This window comes from Battus philenor, unplaced genomic scaffold (genome assembly GCF_028537555.1).
Source record: "Battus philenor isolate CCGP_79_NKW_IND1 unplaced genomic scaffold, ilBatPhil1.0.hap1 SCAF_15, whole genome shotgun sequence".
In the NCBI taxonomy this organism is placed as follows: Eukaryota; Metazoa; Arthropoda; class Insecta; order Lepidoptera; family Papilionidae; genus Battus; species Battus philenor.
The window spans coordinates 2355304-2372841 of NW_027181677.1; the positions used below are offsets into that span (position 1 = coordinate 2355304).

The 17538-nt window shown below is 35.5% G+C and overlaps 1 non-coding gene across 1 annotated transcript; it reads left to right on the top strand.

The window, feature by feature from the left end:
- Positions 1–4784: 4784 nt before the first annotated feature.
- TRNAE-UUC (transfer RNA glutamic acid (anticodon UUC)) lies at positions 4785–4856 on the top strand. Its single transcript has one exon. It is a non-coding gene; the product is annotated as a tRNA-Glu (tRNA).
- The last annotated feature ends 12682 nt before the right edge of the window (positions 4857–17538 follow it).

The following is a 17538-nucleotide window of genomic DNA, read 5'->3' on the forward strand; positions in this document are numbered from 1 at the left end:
ACTAATTTTCACTGTGCGTCGTTAGATTTTCGAGGTTGCGTTGTTTTAGGCTCAAGTCATTAATTTTTTTTTTTAATTTGTTTTTTCAAAAAGATGGCAACACTTGTTTCTAATTTTATAGCAATTTTAATACAGTTTTATTTTCACTTTGTTTTGCTAATTTTAGAATTCAGTTTCAATTACGTAGTGTGTTGTGTTTGTATTTGAAAGAGAATAACAAAAATTATATAAGTTTTTACGTGTTGTTTCTGGCTACAAAAAAGGTAAATATTATTCCGATTTATTTATTGGCATAGTTATGTTATTTCTGTTTTTTAAATGTTTACTTTTCAATTTTCTTATTAAAAAGTAGTATTTTTGTAACCCTGGAACCTATCTTCGATCTTTACATGGTTTGCTATAGAAAATCTTAATTCACTTTGCGGCGTTTCAATTTGCGTCGAGTTTTTTTGTAACGTAACCACGACGCAAAGTGAGGTATTGGTGTATTTAAAATTAAATTTCACTTTTATTATTTTGGATACAACATAATTTTCTTAGATTGTATTTGTACTAAGGTATTGTGATAAAAAACAAAAACAGATCCTTAGCATTAGGAAGCTGCTTATTCTTATTTTCCATTCCACTCTTCTAGAATGTCATAGTGAAGCTCTTTCATTCTTCATTTCTGAATTTAAACACCTAGCGACTAAGTGTATATTTTCTATATCAGTGTCTTGAGTCCGAACAGTTTTCACTTGACGCTTTGATTACTATATAAAAGTAGGGTTTCATATATGTATATATAACAAATTTGACATAATTATAATAAACAAACTTAATCATTACGATGCTGTAATGCAAGAAATATTATAACGATCTTATTTACAACGTGGAAATTTATTTCCTTTTTTCTTAAATTTTAAGTACTGTCTAACACGGCCGGTCCAAAATGGACAATATTTCAACCTAATTCACTCTACGAGACAGAATGCTTGTTGTAGAGTGTTTTATTAAACAGTGAATTTTATTGTAATTTCGAATCTTATGTTAATAAAGTTTATTATTAAATATATAATTTTTGTTCTAGTTGTCTCTCTGATTGTGAGCGCTATTAGCTGTTCTAGGTTGTATAGCTACATCAATGGGTTTGCAAAAATAATTAAATCACAAAACTTATTAATAAACATTTTTGGTCGCGATGTAGTCACCTTTTAATCTTCTACTAGCGACATCTAGTGAATTAAACTGCAAACTCATTGAACAAATATCGTAATAAAGTTGTGTTACTGAAAATTCTAATAATATATAGTATGGGCAACTACATTTATTATAAACGTACTACTCATGTCTATTTTCTAATATAACAAAACACATGTATATAAATCTATCAATTTATTTAAGTCTGGTACAAACCGCATGAGATTTAAAGTCGCTATCGAAAACAGATCGGCATTCAGCACTAAGCAATCAGTAAAGTGTTGCAAAATATATGCAAAGAAAGTGCAATGCTTTCGACCTAAAGTATTTAGATTTTAAATGTATTTAACCAATCACTTTACATCAGTAATTCCCAAAGTGGTCTATATCGACCCCTAGGGGTCTATGACAACCTGCAAGGGGTCTACGTCAGCGAAAAAAAATTTGGGGGACCACAATATATTTACTTACATCATACTATCTTACAATATCAAAACATTTACAATATTTATAAAAGTACCTATTAAGTAAAAAAAATTTTTTATATATATTTATAAAATCGTGTAAGTTGTAGGATGTTGGAATTCGCGTCGTGGTCGCAATACATTTTGAACTTGTAAAAACCTGGGAGTCGCAGTCTCAGAGCTTCGCTACCTTGCACTGACTTATTCAATTCGTCACTCTTTAAATAAGAATGTGGGACCAACAAATAAATTTACAGGAAATCAATATCAGGTAAGTAGGGGGTCTACCCAACACGGAAAAACATGGCAAGGGGTCTACGACACAAAAAAGTTTGGGGAACTCTGCTTTACATTAACATGTATTTATCTCGGTATTATATTTTAGACGAATGGAATATAACGAATGTAAATAAGTGCTAGTTTTAAAGAGGTAAAGTATAAAATGAACAATGGTAGCTTAGCAGTTGAAGACAGAAACTTGCGATTGTAGGTCGATTTTCGAGATTTGATTCCTGGATTTACTTCACAATTTGTGTATCAATTATATAGAATTGTCACTGCTCACAAATAAGTTTCCAGATGATGAGCAGCAGCGTCTTCTGCGTACCATAATACCACAAAGCGTGGCGATTGTGGTATATACCCATAGGTATCGGAGAGGCATGTGCAGTACAGTGGGCATCTATAGACTAAAACAATGAATGTATGGAACACTCAATATTATAATCAAGTTTCAAAAATAAATAAATTTCGTAATAAAAATATAGTAAAAAAGCGTTTTAAAAGTTAAATTGACTACATAATAAAATTAATAATGGTTTACTATCTGCTTTGCAGAGTTTGTACTGCTAAAATTATTGGCCAAATGCGACACATTTCAATAGAAAATATTAATTAAATAGTATACAAGATGATAGGAAAAAGGTGTAAAACTTATTGTTGACAAATAAGATATACGCTTAAACTTTTAAAGCCTTAAAACCTATAATCCATCACCTGTATAATGCGGCAATGTCCAATAACATATATCAGAGAAGCAAGAAAAAAATTTCAAATTACACGCCAGTCCATACTCGTTATTTAAGCGCTACCTGTCGTGTAATTGGCTCCTAACTTCACTGGAATCTATCCAAGCGTTTTCACCAGTAACCAACCGTATTTATTCGTAAGTGTGAAAACTAGTGTCAAATATTTTTATATAACGAATCACATATAGTTTTAATGGGTAGTGACTAGAGATTAAAATATCGCAAATGAACGTCAAACACAGATGTTAAAACAGAATTTCTTTATCGTTGTTTTTCTTATGTCAACACACAAGATGCGCTGACATGTGATAGACGACTTTGTTGACATCGTTAAGATACACTGGAAGCAAGCCGCGATCAAGCGGTTCTATTGCAAATCTGTGAGAAATATTGATAAATGTAAAAAATAAAATTCGTTTATTCACGATTGGAACTTTCAACAGAACTCTTATTGATTGTCAACTTATTTTTATTTTTGGATCTATTTCACACATTAAATCAACTACCTACTAATACAATGATATTATTAATACTTCATTTATAAACATTAAACTTATTACCAAATAGGACCTATTATTTTAGGAATACATATTTATAGTAACATTAAATCAATGAATAAACTCTTCTTTTTGGTCATAGATGCCCACTTGCCCACGATGATATCCACGATGACTAATCATGCTTCCCGTCTACCTGCTCGTGGTCACCACTAGAGAACCTTACGACCTCAAAGGCTAAGGTTGAACGAACGATGTACCTCGCCAAGTGGCACTACGAGCAATTCTTCGATCTTTGTAATGACCTTGTTTTTTTTCAACGGTTTTCCATATTTCTGATTCATAAAAATAAAGTGATTCATTTTAAATTCGTAAAAAAAGGCCTATATTTAGCCACTTCCTCACATGCAGCGGTAGTTGTACAACAAAGTGCACCGCCCGCCAGCCTGCTGATGAATGCGCATGCAGCAAACAATGCGAATTATACAACTACCACCGTTAAATCACTCAACACGTATTTCACCCCTCCACGGGGCATCTGCAGGAGTTATGTTACACCAATTAGTGCCAAACACAGAGTACATGACTCTGTGTTTGGGGACTGGCGGGCGGTGCACTTTGTTGCACGACTACCCCTGCATGTGCGGAAGTGGCTAAATATTGGTCCTTTTCTTACTTAGGATGGACTTCCGCAAAATAACGCCTGGTTCCATTAAAAAAACATTAATTACGTTTTATTTACTTTTTTCCTGTTACACTATGACAGGCCAATAATTTTTGACAATAAGAATTCTTTACAAGCAGCTATTAGGTTTAAGATACAAATATTTTTAAATTTTTTATTTTATAATTTAATAAAGGAAAAAATTCCAAGGTTATATTTGAGTTCCTAGTTACATTCGCCCACTTAGAGCTTGAAGCAGCTGTCTAAGTGGATCCACTTAGATCCAGACTTGTACTGCAACGTCCTCTCTCATTACTTCTATCCAACGTCGCATACCTTAAAACCTTTTCAGATGTTCGTTCCATTTTTAAATTAACGTGTCAAAATATTTTCATATTGTTTTTTTTTTGCGATCGTAGTGCCAAGGGCTCTCCCTATTCGATTCCCGGGATACAATAATTTATAATTCACACTTACATTAATTATATAGGATTTCCACTGCTCGCAAACAAGTTTCCAGGGATGGCGTGAAGCGAACTTTTCTTACCATAACAACATATTGCGATCGCCATTCCGTCTGTCTGCCAAGCGTGGCCATGGTATATCCTATCACAGTGGGAGCCTATAGGCTGAAACGGTGACAACGAAATAAATAGATAAAGCGATCATTCTTAAATACGTTAATTTTTTTCTTAATAGTTTGCGATTGGTCTGTCTTATTTACTACAGTAAGTCCAAAAGCCAATAATAGCTGTAAAAAATTGTTAAAAATAAACCTGTAATTCTATCGTATGATTGTGATATTACTGTAAAATCTCATCTGAAACCTACTTAGTAAAATCAATCTTTTTGTGCAATCATAAAAATTATTTTATTTTCTATTTATAAGCTATGATTGTGTTAAAATCTCAAAGACAACACTAGGTTTGTTTTTAAAAAGTTGTTGATGAGATCCCGTATGGTCTAGTGGCTAGGATACCTGGCTTTCACCCAGGAGGCTCGGGTTCGATTCCCGGTACGGGAATGAGCTTTTTTGTTATTTAAATGTAAGTTTTTAATAATTGAGAATAAATTTAAGAAATCATTAAAATTAATAGTAATATTCCACTGGTATTTGCACACTTTAAGACAATTGCGATAAGCGGGTGCGATTGATAATCTTGTAATAAATTATATAATTCCGTTTCTGTAAACAAACAAGAAATCCTTTGACAACTCTGTTACATTTATCAGCTTGAGTTTCAACGGCGTTTCGAAATTGTTAACTTTCAAAGTGTAATTTATCAATTAGATTCCATAATTATTAACAAAAATGAGTAACAAGAAACCTATTACAATATAAATTATATGTAGAACTCGTAAGAATTACTGGCCATCACAGCCACAATTCTTTGTTTTAAATCATTCTAGCATGTTTGAATTTAACCCTTAATTAGGCGCATTAAGAAAATCACTCAATTAGGCGCATGGGGTCTTAAATGACCCCAAAAAAACATTGGGAAAGGAGTATCAAAAAGGACTAAAATTTAATGAATTTCTATAGTAATTAATAAAGTTCTTTAATATACTTAACTTTAAGAAACAAATACTTACTATGACATTAAAAATATTTAAAAAAACACAAAAACAGTAAACCTCTCTTTAAACTAATTTTTTTGGCATAGCCGAGATCAACTTAAGAAATAAAGTTTATTGAGCCTCATCAGCAGAATCTTCTGTTCTGCATCCGACGCAGTAAATCCTTGAGTGTTGCTGACAAATAAATTTACGACACTTGAAACATTTTGTTGGCACTTTTTTGTCGTCCTTTCTAGGACATGATGAACAGCGCCCGCGCTTAGCTGTCGATTGATAAACCGCCTTGTTCTCATTATAAACTTCATGGAGCCGTTTTTTTGTTGTCGCTGGTACAGCACGTAGTATGCGACGTTTTTGTGATCTTCCACAAGTGTCGCAGCTATTTTCTCCAAGAAAATCCGTCTTGCATATGTCAAAGTCTTCTCAGTATTCGTTTTGTGTATGACAAATGCGTCGATGCCAGATATGTTTATACTCCAGGTAAATGTAAAATAATATTTTGTGCTCGGGTCCTTACTACGTTCGATGGTGGTACTTTACACCATTTCACTTTCGGGCCATTTCTCTGAGTATGTCGAGATAAAAAATAATTATCTTCCGTTGATACAGGGATGTCTTGGATATGTTCAGACTCCTCAATTTCGCTTTCTGAATTATGAGCACTATTAATGACAGCATCGTTTAAAGTTTCGTCTTGCGAATCCGAAGCAGCAACATCTTGCTCTTCATCAAGCACTTCATCCAGCCGTTGTAATACTTGTTTGTCGTTAGGCATTTCAATTCAAAAAAACAGCATAGAAAAAAACTCGAAAATACATAAAGAAATCATACCGTATCAAAATACACACATACAAAGATAAATAGTAAACAATATACTAATATAAACACAAAAAAATCACAAAAGTTAAAACTTACCTTCGCCAAAAAATGGGACGTAACTGGGCGCATGGGGTCAGCTCTCTAAAGGACAGCGATGTGTGGGCAAGAGTTAATGTTCTGGATGTGACTAATTTGCGTACCCCGCGGGGAGTTAGGAAGCTAGAAAGAGCGTTAGTACGCTCTGAAGACTATAAGCCATTATTTTTTGAATTTCAAGTGGCCCTGACCCCATGCGCCTAATTAAGGGTTAAACTCAAATAACGATTTGAAATTCGAACGCAAGAATTGAATGAAGAACGCACCGTCATTCAATTCATTCAAAATATCTTTATTCAAGTGGACATTTACATGCGCTTTTGAATAGTCGATTATTTTAACATTAAAGTAGTAAGCTGTCACCGCTGATCTGTAGAGAAAGAGTGACTTATAATATTAATCAAATGAACAATAATTTACATCTCCGTCCACAATAAATTCCAACCTAAGTTCGACATAGTATACAAATATTAGTAATTTTAAGCTCATACTAATAATATATAAATTTTCAATGATAAAGTTTCAGCTCTTTTATAAAAATCGTTGGGTAGTTATCATTTATCTCAATATATAAACTATCGTATTAATGATTTCAAGAATAAAATCACTCTTAACCGTAGACAATCAAGGCTTCTTACTTAAGTTTATTTGAGATATAGGGTAAAGAAGAAAAATATATTAGTTAACACTTTTTACGTGTTCATTTTCAAGTAAATAGTAAGATTTAAATTGAACAGATTAATTACAGCGCCTGTCAAAAAATATTAGCAACAAAAACTTATTTGTAGCGTTGCCTTATTATCGGGAAAGATTTATGGTAAATTGTTATGTACAATGTATACATGAAATAGATTGTAACCATTTTAATCTCTAACATATATCGTTATCTTACTGCGGTGTATTATTTCAACATACATTAAGCAGTGTTATATTGCTTTAATTATTATGAGAATATTTAGTATATTCTTTTTTAAATAGTAAAATCGCTTTACAATTTCGTGAACTATGCTCTTGAACTAAATGCAACCGAGTACAGTCCCTTGTTAAAGTTAAACTTAACCGTTACATCGTTGAACTGAAGTTTGAATGATACTTCAGTATAGTAGAACTTGTCTGGTTTCTAGTGTTCCAAATTCCAATACTAGTCGATGAAAATCATTTAATTGCTTTTATATAATGTAAGAATGTGTGAATTACTTGTGTTTTTGTACTATATGTAAACACATCTTTATTAATCACGAGCTATTTTATATTTCGATATTTATAATACGGTTGTAAGATAGAGCTTACATCTATGACAAGGACTTTAGTTTCAAATAATTTTCAGTATTTTTTTATGAGCATTTTCTTCTGTAATCTGACGGTTTAGGATTCCCTCATTTTCAATTAGGTCTTGAAGAGAAATCTTCAAATCGTGATTCGCTATTCAAGCCTAGATGAGACCATTCCATGTTCTTCTTCAGCAGTCTGTACGTCACGCTCTGATCCTCTACGTAAATACCGATTCTACCGTATTTTGTACCGTTATGTGCTGATTGTATTAGTAAAAGTTAGAGGAAGCTTCTTCTCTTCCCATCTCGTCGAGGGTGGAGATTACGCTGATCCATAGCAATACGAGATCAGATCGTTACGTCGAACTTCTCGAAATCATTTAAGTAGATATCCAAAGCCCCTTATCCTTGACTCTGACGATGCAAACCCCGTTTTAGTTGCCTTTATAAACAAGAGATAATTGAATCTTAGTAACGTAAGACTAAAAGATTGAAGGGACCTAGTTTTCGTTGATAAGACTTCGTTATCATTACTATCAACTCTACCAAGGCCACACGAGTAACATTAAAGACCTACTATAGTGTGCGTGGAAGTTCTAGTCACCGTCTGAATTGTGTAAATAGTGAGGCGGTGGAGGTGAAAACGTACATGAGATACATAAGAACAAACGACCTGACGTATAGTGTCTTAGTCCCGTTCTACCGTGCGCACGTAATCATAAACTAAATGTAAATGCGTGGAAATTCTAGCCACCGTCTGAATTGTGTAAATAGTGAGGCGGTGGAGGTGAAAACGTACACGAGATACATAAGAACAGACGACCTGACGTATGGTGTTTTAGTCCCGGTCTACCGTGCGCACGTAGTCACAAACTAAATGTAAATGCGTGGAAGTTCTAGTCACCGTCTGAATTGTGTTAACAGTGAGGCGGTGGAGGTGAAAACGTACATGAGATACATAAGAACAAACGACCTGACGTATGGTGTCTTAGTCCCGTTCTACCGTGCGCACGTAATCACAAACTAAATGTAAATGCGTGGAAGTTCTAGTCACCGTCTGAATTGTGTTAACAGTGAGGCGGTGGAGGTGAAAACGTACATTAGATACATAAGAACAAACGACCTGACGTATGGTGTCTTAGTCCCGTTCTACCGTGCGCACACAATCAAAAATTAAATGTAAAAGAGAATTCAAAGGTAAGTTGGCGGTTAGCCAGATTACAATACGACGTAAGATTACATGATATTTGCCTCAATGTTTGTCTAAAATAATTTTAGACGTTGTCGCTTTGTTTATATTTTATTCTGTTACTGGGTAATTTGTTTTAGGTGAAAAACATTCGTGAATATGAATCTTTAAATAGAACTCCATTTTCTTTTAATTAATGCAACGTATACACTATCCAAAAATCAAAGATATCAAAAATAACAAAGTGTTTCCTTAAATCGAATTACTACATAATAAAACGAATTATTGTTGCCTGCAGGAATATACTTTGTCCTGCTTAAAGTCTTTAGTAATATTTTGTAATATACTTCAGATCCTAAGTCACCTACGTAGTTTGAAGAATCGCTGCTCGTCTGAAATTGGGGCTGACAAGTTCCCGATTAATTGCGTCCCACTAGGTGGACTGAGAATGTAGACAGGTCAACGCATAAAGATTTAAATATTTTTGCTGAAAAGTAAACAATGTATTAACCCTTTTAATTCTTTTTCATCTATAACCAATTACACTGTAAATAAATTACAACTTTTAAGTAAGAAAAGGATCAATATTTAGCCACTTCCGCACATGCAATGGTAGTCGTGCAACAAGGTGCACCGCCCGCCAGCCCGCTGATAAATGCGTATGCGGCAAACAATGCGAATTACAAAACTGCCACCGTTAATTCACTCAACACGTGTTTTACCCCTCCGAGGGGCATCTTCAGGAGATATGTTACACCGATTAGTGCCAAACTCTGTGTGGACTACCACTGCATGTGCGGAAATGGTTAAATATTGGTCCTTTTCTTACTTAGGATGAACTTCCGCAAGGTAACGCCTGATTCCATTAAACAACGTCTTAAAACTTTATCGTTAAATACTTTATGTATCTTTTAAACATTACGTAATTATGACGATTAGTATGAATACCTAATGGCGCCATCTGTTGATATATTTCGAAATCAGTCGTCTATTCACCGTAGTCGCGTTGTTTGTTTAATGCAGATTTATAGCCTTCGTTAATGTTTTCGTTCGAGCGCTGACTCGAGCAGTACCGCCCCGTCGAACTCCGCGAAGTCGTTGTCTCCATATTTATTATCATTAACCAACGTACATTGCCACGACGACACAACTCTACACAATTACGGCTTAATTATTTCTTCAATGATATATGAACGAGATCAAAACCAAAACTTGCTATAAAAATATAGCATTGTTAAACAATTCTCATTTAATATTTTATCTAACCAAAAATAATTAGATACAATTGTAATACAGGTTGTATACTTAAGTTTTTTGTTCGAAGAAATAAAAGGTTGCCAAATATCTCCCTTCCGCCTTTTTGTCTTTTGAATTTCGCGGCTATGTACAAAGCGCTACAGAGCTCGTATCTGGCAATACTATACATAATTTGAAAGGTCTTGACATAACCTACAAAACGACGCTATGCATGATTAGTTTGGATATTGCGTTCAACAGTTATAGACGTGTAAACATGGAGTTCACTAACGCCGAAATTCGCGCTATTTTAAAGTTTTCCTTCGTTAAAGGCAAATCCGCTAGAGAAACGTTCCGTGTGATTAATGGTGTTTTGGGGGATGGTACTCTATCACTTTGAACCGCGGGGTTTCGACGATTCAGAGCCGGCGAAAACGACACCATGGATAAGCCAGCCGGCGGAAGACCTGTGACGACAAATACCGATCAAATCATGGACTACATCGAGTTAGACCGGCATGTGGCATCTCGTGACATCGCCCAGGAGATGGGAGTTAGTCACCAAACCATTTTAAACCATCTGCAGAAGGCTGGATACAAAAAAAGCTTGATGTTTGGGTGCCGCATGATTTGACGCAAAAAAACCTTCTGGACCGAATCAATGCCTGCGATATGCTGCTGAAACGGAACGAACTCGACCCATTCTTGAAGCGGATGGTGACTGGCGACGAAAAATGGATCACATACGACAATATCAAGCGAAAACGGTCGTGGTCGAAGGCCGGTGAATCGTCCCAAACAGTGGCCAAGCCGGGATTGACGGCCAGGAAGGTTTTGCTGTGTGTTTGGTGGGGAATGGAATTGGAAGGGAATCATCCACTATGAGCTGCTCCCATATGGCCAGACGCTTAATTCTACCATCTACTGCGAACAACTGGACCGCTTGAAGCAGGCAATCGACCAGAAGCGTCCAAAATTGGCCAACAGGAAGGGTGTAGTGTTCCACCAGGACAACGCCAGACCACACACTTCGTTGATGACTCGTCAGAAGCTACGGGAGCTCGGATGGGAGGTTTTTTCAAATCCACCATATAGCCCGGACATAGCGCCAAGTGATTGCCACCTGTTCCTGTCCATGGCGAACGCCCTTGGTGGTGTAAAGTTGAACTCAAAAGAGGTTTGTGAAAAGTGGCTGTCCGAGTTCTTCGCAAATAAGGAGGGGGGCTTCTACGAGGGAGGTATTATGAAGTTGCCGTCTAGATGGAAACAGATTATCGAACAAAACGGCGCATATTTGAACTAAATCCGATCACACATAACACTTTTTATAAAGCATTGAATAAAGAGCAAAAAAGCGGAAGGGAGATATTTGACAACCTGTTATTTATTTGACTGCAAAACAGAGTTTTCTTATGATATCTCAAATTTAAAATTGACACTATCCTAACAATGCCTTATTGTGTATGTATGATCGCCATGTTACAGAAACGAGAAAAGAAATTTTTATAATTTTTTTATATGCTTAATTATTATATTTATATCAATGTGTGTTAGCAATGATGAATTATTGCACTGAAAATTAGCCTCTCAATTCATTGGCCAAGCTTATAGTCGCACAACGAACAATGAAGTTGGCTATACACGAGGTTTCGTTATAAAAATGGTTCCAATCAGGAATTAAAAGATACTTAAAAGAAACTTCTTAACTTAAACAACTTATTTTATTCACCTATAATAAATACACTGTCTAATATTACATGTCAACTGTATGTTGTCTATATATGCGCCTATTCGCAACTGCTATTGTGGGAGGTTTAAGTTCACAGACCCTTCCGCTCCTTGAACTTAGCTCTGATGAAGCTGTAAAAGTCTTAGGGCTAACAGCAAGAACATCAACAGAGAGTAAGTTTACTAGCTAAATAATAATAAATAACTTATTTATTAGTATATCCTAAGTAGTCAGGATTTTATGACAATTCCAACCAAATCTTCGATCTCTGTCAACATGAGTCAAACTATCACGCACAGCTTCTTCCTGCATTGGAAGTATAATAAACTTTCATCTTGAATAAAATAATAAGTATGTCGCTGAACGGCTCTTGCACTATAAGCTTTATTTACCGTGACAACTTGTCGACGCAATCGCAACAAGTTTTCATTAATTCACTTAAATTGAAAAACTCACGAAACAACGGACTTTTCAATTAATAGAATTGCTCTGATGTCTCGATGCATCGATATGCACATTCGAATTTCTCACGTAAATTTTGAACATTTTAATTTATTTAAATAAATATATATGCGTGTATATATTTATATAATTATCTGAGTATCTGAAAACCATTTACAAATCACACTGCGATTGCAAATCAGCCCACCAAGGGTCTGGTTTTGGTATTGCAACGGTGCATATTAGCGTCCCATATATCTTAATTAAAATTTTAACAAAAAAAAAATATAAACGCGATAAATGTCACATAAATTGGAATACAGTTAAAAATTGTTGAGCACTTAGCGAAACACGGTACATCTCAAGTGGCGTGGGAAGCGTGCTATCGGTTCAGCAGACCTTTGTTTTTATAACGAACATTCCAATGCGCCCGCGCACCCGCTACAGGAGTTTGGACCCATTGCCTAGGATCCCTGCGGGATAAAATCAGATCAGGCCTTCTACCCACTACCCTTTTTAATTAAATATATTTTTCTTCTTTTGCCGAGTTCGGTGTGTTCTTTTAAATTTTCACCTTGGGCAGGCTAACAAATAAAGAAACTGTACAGAATATCCCCCATAAATATCTTTGGTGGAGACCTATGAGTCAGTGAGCTTCTATGGACTGAAATGACGAGGACAAAACAGAGGAAGTATAGCAAAAGAATTGCAGTAACCTTTAAAGGAGCTACACATTTTATGAAGAATTATTATTATTATATTTAAAACTATATAATTTCCACATAATTTTAAGTAATAATTTTATAAAAGGTAGTTTTAGTTTTCTTAAATGGCAACACTACTCGACCCCGTTACTCTTTTGTGACAACTTCCAGTAAAAAGATTGAGAGTGGTGGGGTTGAAACAGCGTTTGGATTATTGAGTCGGGAGCTCGGTCACTCGTTCGATAACCATCGAAGTGATAAGTTGTATAGTGGAAACTATGCTAGTTGGCTAATAAGAATAGTAAAAGTGGAATAAAAGTATTTACTGTGCTGTGAATTGGAGTTCTTCTGAAATTTACTATAAGTAATGGTTTTTATAAGAAAAAGTTAATGATTAATTTATTTTATCATAAATTTCATACAAGTCATTTTACTTCTTTATGGGAAAAGTCGTTAAGAATACAAGAAATCGAATAGTACTCTTTTCCACCATTTTGTAAAACGTTTGTACATGTCTTCTGGAAGATCAATCTCAGTGTAGTCTTTATCTGGATACCTCCTACTAATAATAGGCTCCACGTCTGGAATCATGGGAATTATCACTGGTCCTGATTTCAGAAGATCCGATTTCCCAGTTACGATATCTATAGGAACAGCGCCATTGATTTTCCTTATTTGCAACAAGACTGAAAAGCCAAGAAAACGATTATGAACAAAAAAATAAGTAAATTACTATTATGGTCTTGGATGAAGCTGATAAACCTAGAGGATTTCACAACTGTATCGGAACAGAGATCACGGAACGAAAAGGTCTGTGAACTATTCAAAAATTTTAAATAAGCTATCGTATTTTAGTTCGCACTAAGTCGATTGCACGAAGGTAATATACCTACACGAGTTTATGTGCAGTGTAATATATGTAAGTGAAGCCGGCTTAGAGGGCAGCGAAGACCACTCGGCTATCTCAGGATACTCATCAACTTCATCTTACGTTCAAAGGTGCTTTACCGATTTGGATTAAGAATTCTACTCTACTTTTAAATTATGATTTAAAAAAATATGTTTATAAAAGGTTACTTTTTTGAGTGAAAGCCACAATTTCTAAGCGCCATGAACAAAAGGTTGCAGACGATCACAATACTGCAAGCGTCGGTCCCAATACATCACGAACCACTTTACCAGTGTCCTGCGCGATGCAACAAAACCTAGCACCACACTATTTACAAACCAATAAGGGTAAGCGGATTACCAGCCGCCGCCACCTCCGGGAACAACGAAGTCGATCTGAGGTAGGATCAGTGTAGAGCTCGTCGAGTAGAGCTTCTTTATCCTAATCAGTAAAGCACCTTTGAACGAAAGATGAAGTTGAAATGTTTCATACGGAATTTAATACAACATACAAAATTCCATAACTATATACGCCCGCAGGGAAAATATCACGAACAGTATCAATGGTCACAAGCGTTTATCATAAAACGTTATTCATAGCGAAAACGCGCTGTCTTCCTGTCACCGTACGTTGATAGTTGCGCTAAGCAGTGATTGCCCAATGGTAGATGAGACTTGCGATAGCCGGTCACAGGTTCAATTCCCGTGATGCAATCTTACATATCACTCTTTGTATATTGATTATATAGTATGGCACCTGCTCACAAATAAGTTCCCAGAGGATGGCCAGAGCATCCTTTGCGTGCCATAATATCACACTGCGATAGCCAACCCGCCTGCCAAGCGTGGCAATTATGGTATATCCCCCCATAGATTTAGATATCTTTGGGAAAGATCTATGCCATACAGTAGGCGTTTATGGTCTGAAACGACGACGGCGACATAGCTTCTATAGCATACTATACGCTCGCCACAATCATCTCTTCGATTCAATTGATTATAAAAGTGCTTTGAAAGCTCTGTAAGAGTTACCTTCAGGACTAAAGAAAGATTATCTAGCAATGTTGTATAATTGACTTAAAGTAAAAAGCGTGTTTAATTAATATATGACAGACGTTCTAATTTCGGAATAAATGGAATAAAACATCAAAAAGTATTTTTATTTGTTAAAACAAAACACTGTTTTGCGAGGTAAACAGGGAAGGTACCACACGGAAGGCTAAAGATTATCTAGCAATGTTGTATAATTGACTTAAAGTAAAATGCGTGTTTAATTAATATATGACAGACGTTCTAATTTCGGAATAAATGGAATAAAGCATCAAAAAGTATTTTTATTCAATAAAACATACTACTGTTTTGCGAGGTAAAAAAGGAAGGTACCACACGGAAGGCTATTGCGGAATATTTGCATTGTCAAAATTGCAGGGCTATTTATACACCTGCGGCTATAATATTATGAATTTTCCAGAGTCACGCGGCTCATAAATCCTTCCGCAATCGAAGTCCATCATCTATCAAACAAGATGATTATTCTATTTTTAGGTGAAGTGTAGCTCTGGTCAGGACTTATAAATAAGGGCGGTAAAATATTCAAACGTGACAGCAATAATTCTATTTGATGAGTAAAATGTAAAAGACACTTATTTATTTGTCCTTGTCATTACGTATATGAGTTATTAACAATAAATTATATTAAGGGTAGTTAAAAACAAAGTATACTCACCCAATAATAATAAGGACGTTGAAATAACTTTAACAAATAGATTACTAACTTCACATAAGTTATCCATAATAGACTACCGTCATACGACAAAGTTCCCAACGCAATCACACACCGAGATATAATCGATTTAGTCCCAATTCGATTTACGAATCAAATTTAATTAACCGTCAATAGGTTTTAACTTCAGTTTACTGTTGAAAATTTAATCATCTTGTTTTTTTTAGCTTATACGTCTATTACAAAGCATAGGCCTTGCATTAAAGATCACCGAGTTCACCACTCCTGCGCTACCAGCATCACAAGACTACGACGACTTCCTTACCCATCAACACTTCCCAGTGGGGGACCTAGACACCGCGTCTACATCGCGTCGCCATTCGAGAACTTTTCAATCCCAACAGCCGTCGACTGCATGAACGATGTGCCCTGGTCACTGCACGGAGACGGAGATGAAGAATTTGAGCCTAGTATATAATACGAGATGGCTTCTAGACCGAATCAAAAATGAAGAGATCCGCAGAAGAATCAAAATCACAAACGTAGTTCGAAGAGTTGCTCGTTTGAATTGACAGCGGGGAACATCGCTCTTGCAACCCATTGCAGTTGGAGCTGAAAGGTTATTACGAGCACGAGCACGAGCCGATAGATGCGGCGAGAGTAGGTCTCCCACTAAGTGGAATGACGATATAATTGAGATCTCGAGAAATCGCTGTATGTGGTCATTGTGGCCAATTTTGAAGGAAGCCTATGCTTAACAGTGGGTGTACTTCAGCTGAAAAGATGATGAAGAAGATACGACATAACTCCTACTGCTGAAAGGATAAAAAGAATATCAATATATGTATTTCAATTTATTTTCATTTTTTGTCTGGTTCACAATTACTCATGTTTCTGAAGTATAAAAAATAGGCCCAGACGAAAAGAAAAGTATGTAAAATGGTATCACGTTAAATTGTAATACGCATATAACAAGCACTAATAAAAGTTATATGAGAAATTCCTACACTTTAACATACAGTTAGACGCGAGCTTTTCAAGTAGACCGTAAAAGATCCGTAAAGTTGAGAACTTTTTAATTAACCAAATTCTCATGCGACAAGCGAAAAAAACCCTTATTTAAGCTTCACTTCCATTAAAATTTTATCACGGAGATTTGTGGTTTTAAAGTTTGAAATGGCGATTTCTTTTAAAACTTACATAAGAAATCTATGCAAAATTAATTTAAAAAAAATTATTCTCTTATCCCAAAAGCAGGAATAGTTTTGTAGAAGTATCTAATGGATTCAGGCGTTACTTTGCGGAAGTCCATCCTGAGTAAGAAAAGGACTAATATATAACTACTTCCGCCAGCCATATATCAATAATCAATAACTGCGTATTTATCAGCGGGCTGGCGGGCGGTGCACTTTATTGCACGACTACTGTTACATAGCGGAAGTAGCTATATATTAGTCCTTTTCTTACTTATGATTTTAAGTTTTTTTTAAATGAAACGACTTGATAGTGGCATACGTAGCACTTATTATATTTTCGTAGGTAAACCATATAAATATATACATACAGTCACTTTAATTACGAGGAAACGAGTAATATTGAAAATCAAATTTAAAGTTATATTACGTTACATCCTGCACAGTTTTTGATTGGTTATAGGTGTAAAAGTAACGACAAAAAATAGTTGTATTAGAAAAATAATAGCCAATACAGCCATGTATAATTAATTTTCTATCAATTAAGGTACACTTCATATAAAATGCAATGGTTTAATAAATAAATTATTGATGATTTTGAAAGAAAAATCTTTATTGAATTTCGGATTACTTCTTCTTTTTAATCGATGGACGCCCACTGTAAGGCAAAGGACTCCCCCAAATATCGCCTCGGTGACTGGTCCTGCGCTGCCTATATTCAGCGATTTCCGGCGACCTCAATTATATCGTCATTCCACATAATGGGAGTCCTACCCACGCTGTGTCGACTCGCGATCACCACTCGAAAACCTTCAAGCTCCAACGGCCATCAGTCCCAC